General features: G+C 36.1%; 1 non-coding gene and 1 pseudogene across 1 annotated transcript; both read left to right on the forward strand.

Annotated features, from left to right (window-relative positions):
* Nucleotides 1-544: 544 nt before the first annotated feature.
* Nucleotides 545-2,757, forward strand: LOC120158547 (annotated as a pseudogene).
* A 920-nt stretch (nt 2,758-3,677) lies between these two features.
* Nucleotides 3,678-3,751, forward strand: TRNAR-UCG. Its single transcript has one exon. It is a non-coding gene; the product is annotated as a tRNA-Arg (tRNA).
* The last annotated feature ends 2,716 nt before the right edge of the window (nt 3,752-6,467 follow it).

Below are 6,467 nucleotides of genomic sequence, written 5' to 3' on the forward strand. Positions count from 1 at the left end.
TAACACCCACAAGTGCTCTCTGTCGTAGGAACTTTTTCCTACAAGTCTTGATTTGCCTCGACTTGGACCCTCTTGTCCCTTGCGACAAAGTCTTAAATCCCATCCAAACTTTGTTTCCCCCGCGCTAAAAGTTAGGTCTTGCCCGACCTACACTTACTTAAAACGGCAAATTAAACTCAAAAGAACACAAGAATAGTGTTGAGATGTACCTTCTCCTCTGATTAGTTGGCATTTACTCAAAATTTTTACTTCAGCCCTTCTTGCTATATGAAGTCCGACACTCCCCACATTGAACCCTTGTCATTGGAGTTATTTGCGTCATCTTGCATTGGCACTTTCTCACGGCAAATCCCGATGCCCCTTCTTGCCTCCTCCCTTCTAACACTAAGGTGGGAGCTCACTTCTCACCTTGGATATTGGTGGTGTCTCCACGGTTGCTTTGTCCCTCAACGTCTTGGTCCCCTTCGACTCTTGTCTACGAGTCTTTAAAGGATTATTCCTCTCTTGAACATCTTCGGTAAGCTCTTGTCTTGACTCCTTGGACATGGACAGCTCGGTTTGCACTTGGCCTCTTCTCGCTTTGGCAGAGATACTAATTGAATTTTCTTATGTTGCAGGTTGTGGAAGATCAAAAACTTTTAAGAGAGAAAGTCCAACATTTGAGTGGGGATGCTGGGATTGAAAGAATGGAACTTGCACTATCTGAAACTCCGACTAAACTTTTTCAAGCAAAGGAAAGTGGGAAATGGAGTCACCGCTTACGTCCTTCATATCTCCAAATACCCATGGTTCCCCAAGATCTTCAACTGCTCAAAAGGATGATAGAAGTGGCCTGCTGACTCAGACACCAGACCGTGTTGTCCGCTCTCTGTTTAAGGAAAATGGTACATCCCCTTCCAAAATTATGTTTCCCCTGCGTCTAGTAGCAACAGCCATTCAGATGCACAGTTGGGCTCTTCTGTTGAAAAGCCTATAGTCACGGAGAATGAATTGATTGTTAATGAATTCCTTCATGGACAATGTGGTTTTGTTGATACCTCCAGTGCCATTATTGAAGATAAAAACAGCATAAAGGTATATGCATTTATCATTAATTAGTCTGTGGTAGAAAAAGCAGACATTAAGAATGATCTTTTAGCACTTTTGCAAGCTTAATATTTGTTTTGCAGGCAAAGGCGAGAGAAATGATGGAGAAGGCTTTATGGGACAGGATCATGGAATCCATGCAACAGGATGAGCCTGACTTTGACCTAGTTATTGAGCTTGTGAGGAAGTGAGGGATGAAATTTGTGAGTTGGCTCCTCGCAGTTGGAGAGAAGAAATAACTGATGCTATTGATCTGGAAATACTCTCCCAGGTACTAGACTACCTTTACAATTTCCATATTAGCATTAAATTGTTTTTTTAATTTATTTTTATTTTTCCCTCTCTATGGTGCTGAAATCAGGCAAACTGGACATTGTTTATCTTGGAAGGATTATGGAATTTGCATTGAGCACTTTACAGAAGCTCTCCTCTCCAGCCAATGATGGAAATTGAGGCTGCTAACCAGAGTTTATTGAAAGAGTTAGCTGAGATCTGTGAAGCCAGAGGGAACTCAGATAATTCTCCTGCCCTTGCAATGGTCAAGGGTCTACGTTTTGTCCTAGAGCAGATTCAGGTGCGTTCCATCTCCATTTCTTTTTCTTCTTGATTGAATGGATTCTTCATTGCATCACCTGTTTCGAAGGCATTGAACCATATGCTTATGAGGAAGGTCTTTTCTAGTATCTTAATATGCATTTTCTGGACAGGTGGAAGCTATAATTCTGGAAATGCAAGCCTAATGACACCTGTCGACCCTAATGCTTATAATTTTACAGGTTTGAACGTGAACTATTTAAATTTTTTGACTATTGACGGCGACGAATCTTTGTTTCTTAATGATTCTTATGTTCTTGGTCAGGTCATGAGCAGCAAGAATGCAAGGGAGAGAGTTGATGTTCTGGTTAGGCTCGGTTTGCTAAAGTTAGTAAGCAAAGTTTCTGGTCTAACACCAGATGCTTTGCTCGAATCCTTCACGCTTAACTTCTCGAGATTGAGGGATGTCCAGGCTGAGATTCAGAAGATCATTGTAATATCAACAAGGTATCTTTGCATATATGCCCTGCCCTTCATTTCTTTAGATGTTAATCTTGCAAAATTTATCAGACCCGTCTGGTCCGGTCCTTGAGTGAATAATTTTTTCATATGCAGCATTCTTATTTTTAGGCAAATCCTCTCGAGCGAGCAAGTAATATCTAGCTCCGCTGACATGGAAAGAATAGCATCAAATTGTGCCGAAAGGCTTTTCAAGTTCTTAGACAGTGTGGAAGAGGCAGGGATTGAAGGTATTGTTGAAACAAGCAGTGGCATCTCAAGAGACGACGACGACAAAGTAACAGATGACAAGATCCTTCAAACGAGGAAGGCTATACCATGGCGGGGATGCTAGTAAAGAGCTTGTAAGCTGGGGATGCAGTGTTCAAAAGGGTATCCCGTGCTGTTTATTTAGCTTTTAGAGGGATTGTGCTTGGGGAGCGTACCCACGGTAGACAGTTATCAGAAATGGCACTCCATCGAGTCGGGGTTGGCTCCCTAACAAAACGGGTCGTGAAAGAAGCCGAGGTGTTGGTGGTTGCCGCAATGGTGTCAATCCGCGTCCACGGGCCGTGGTATGCGACCTTGATTTGTAGCATGATTTGTGAAAATATGTCAGTTTATGTAAAATGTAAATAATGTGTGATAAAAGCGTGCATTAATCAATTCTGACGAACAAAGTATGGTAGACGGATTTAGTCGATTCCTATGGTCGTTCATGTGAATACTGAATAGTGTTTAGGTTAATGGAAAGAACGGATTTGTCTAGGCTTTTTTCTTTCACCGGGGAAAGCCAAATGTAATAATAATATGATCTTTTATTTTAAAGAGCAAATCTCCCCTTCGATGTCTTCGATGATCAATGGCTGTGGTGCACTAATGTTTTTAGACTCCGATAACTTCGCCACCCTCGATGAAACTGTGACGGTATCCCTCTCGTTGTCAACGATTGATTCGACTGAAACACGGATCTTACTGTACTGTATGCGAGTGCACGGATTCTCGTTTTGAGCTGTAAGAACTGGGGGGGGGGGGAACCCTGTGTGATAATTACAAAGGCACTGTGATAGAGCTACACCAGAACTGAACAAGAACCCTGCATTTACCAAAGTCGTCGAAAAATGTCTGTCGAGGCTTTTTATCGGAAGATATTGTACTCGGAAACCAACCGGAATACTATCATAAGATGCTTTTTCATGAAACACGATCTTTGCTTGCAACAACCTATTCGCAGTCGAATGGAAGACTGGGATATCAATGCTTATCGACATAAAAACTTAAAAAGGGACTACAGATTAAATACCGTCCTCGTATTTTTAAAATTTAATAATTTAATCCCCCTCGATATTTGATCATGGTTATGTACATGAACCTCAAAAGTCAAAATTTACATCAACATGCCACATAGTTTTTCCTTTTTTGGTTCGATGAACAATGTAGGAATCTCTCATCATCCATGATTGATTCTGTTTCTCATACCATCCAACGTTTCTGTATAAAAAAGGATTATCCAAATAAAAATATTAGTAAATAAAGTTATTCAAATCGTATTCACGTGAGACCGCATAGCGCAGTGGATTAGCGCGTCTGACTTCGGATCAGAAGGTCGTGGGTTCGACTCCCACTGTGGTCGGCTTATAAAGTTTTTATTCTAAATTTTCTCGTAATTTTCCTTTGCATCCAACCGGCCGATATTAGGATTTGTAAAGTATAAAAATAATATCTTAAATTTGTATTGGTATATATCATAACAAATTCTTTTCTGATGTTTATAAATGATTGGTCATTCTTGTTTCACAAACCATTGAAAAGTCCATGCAACTTGATGTAACAAGGCTGGTTCCTTCTTTCATTTCAACTATTGTCTTAATCCTTACAACTTTAAGTAACACATTCTATTCTGATCATGTTTAATACAATGGATGACTCTAACAGTTATAATAAGTATATTATTTCAAATTATAATCGATTTATAAAATGAGTGAATTTTAAGGACTGAAATTGTTATTCTATTATCTTGTATTATCATTTTCGTCAACTCAATAATTAAACCTAATATAAATGTGATCAAAATATAAGTAAAATATAGTGTTGGATATAAGTTTGAAAAAACAGCAAGGTAACTAAAACAGAAATGTGAGAATATGTAAGTAACCAAATATGTAATTTACCTTATTTAGAGATAAGTATTTGACCCAAACATATAGGTCATTTAAAAAAAAGATTTGGGCCGGATCAGTCGGGTTTTATGAAGGTGAAGATCGAGTCTTATCTAGTTTAGTTTCGGGTAAAATTATCTAATTCTATTTAAGAATAATAATATATTAATCTTTGTATATTTAGAGATAAGTGTTATAATACATTTCTCTATATATTTTTTCGTTTAGGTTCTTATTTTACCTAATAAAAATGAGAACTATATATGTGCGTGTTGGATCTAGTCATATATAAATAAAATTTAAAAATCGAATTAAATTTGAGTTGAGTGTAATTTTTTTAAACCCGAGTCGAAGAAATTGAGAAATGAAATGATGTTAGACTCTAATCAAATTTAAATATACTAAAAAGTGGATCCGATACATGTGAGCATATGCATCCTCAACCCTATGATCTAATGTCTCATTTGATTAAATAACAACAATAACAATAGTAATAAGTTTCTGGGCATAAAGAAAAGTACGAAGAAGTGGCAGTAAGAAATTACTGGAGTGTGATCTGTTTCCTATTTTAGTATGTGTCGTGGCTTTTGCAACTTGATGCAGAATAAGGTTATTTATCTTCAAATATTTAGTGAAAGGAGGAATGGAATTGTAGGAGGACCACATTAGATTGTGTGAAATAATAATATATTGTTATTAGTATTTTTTTTATAAAAAAAAAAGTACAGTATCAGATATGATTCAAATAAAGACGAAATGTTTCAATGGAATATAGTGGTTGGCTTTCTTCATCTATCCTTAATCTATTTTTTGAAAGCTTTCCTTCATCTCTCATTCATGATCGATCCTTAATAATTAATTAATTATAACTAATAATTGTCGACACTCGTTTTCATCCCGACATTATTATCATTATTTATATTTTCATTTCATTTCCTACATACCCGAAATTACATCCAAACCCCAATTACAAATCAAATAGGGCCCCAAAGTTACAATCAAATCTGGGCCTAAATAAAACACCCCAACCCGTACCCGACCCGGATACGAGTCCGAGATGTCACATTAACTTTTAAAAACGATATCCTCACAAAATATCAAAACATTTGAACTCATTTTAAGAAAATACAACAATATTCTATTAAATTATGTTTCAGTATAAAAATTCAAGTTAAAAACGTATTTATAAACAGTACTATACAGTATGAAGATTACTGTGAACAATACCAAATGTTAATTTTTTTCCAGATTGCTATTAGGGCATCGCTACCTTGCTACAAGGTACCGATACTCTGCTACAGTACTACTATAGTACTTCCGTAAAACATTCATAAACTCTTAAAATTTAACCTTTCATCGCTATACATTTACCGTTTATAAATATACGTTTAAAACATTACAAAACTTGTCAGAGCATATACCATTTAAAACATTAATAACATGCCAACTACTTTCACTATCCAAAATACATATGATTCAAAATTCTTTTCTGATCTGATCTTCGGTAAGAAGCAACTGACCTGTCTTGCTCCACATTGCTCTTTATTCTTCTCGAAACCTACGTGTGAAACAATCACACGCTAAGTCTACGACTTAGTGAGGCATATAAAACATATAATAAAAATCATAAAACATTTCATATATCAAAATGCATACATGCACATATACCATCATATTTCTATTTATATCAAATCCACACATGTACATATATGATTATCTTCTTCCTTATTATTATCCTATTATTATCATTAATACCTTTTATCATATAATCATATACTTATCATTTATACACATCATATATCATTTCATAAAGAAATACACTTAACATTATATAATTCATGTAATACAGTTCATATAACTAAAACATATATCCTTTCATATAACCAATACATGAATCTTGTAATTTATTCCATATAACAAATCACATATACATATCACATTCAATATGTTTTTGTTTAATCTCTTTATTAGCCCATGTACACCTGTGAGAACTTAAGGTATGTTAGTACATTGAGGTTGTGCACTTATGCTGTCACCACAGCTCTTATAAGTCCCACTGAGTGGCATATGAAATTTGTCCTGAAAGACCTATGAATATCCCGAAGGATCTCTATATATCCCGAATGACCTATGTAACTGTCCATATGTTCCGAAGAACATAGGTAACTCTCGACTCTTGGAATGTCAATT

This window comes from Hibiscus syriacus, unplaced genomic scaffold, assembly GCF_006381635.1.
Source record: "Hibiscus syriacus cultivar Baekdansim isolate YM2019G1 unplaced genomic scaffold, ASM638163v2 tig00000287_pilon, whole genome shotgun sequence".
Lineage (NCBI taxonomy): Eukaryota > Viridiplantae > Streptophyta > Magnoliopsida > Malvales > Malvaceae > Hibiscus > Hibiscus syriacus.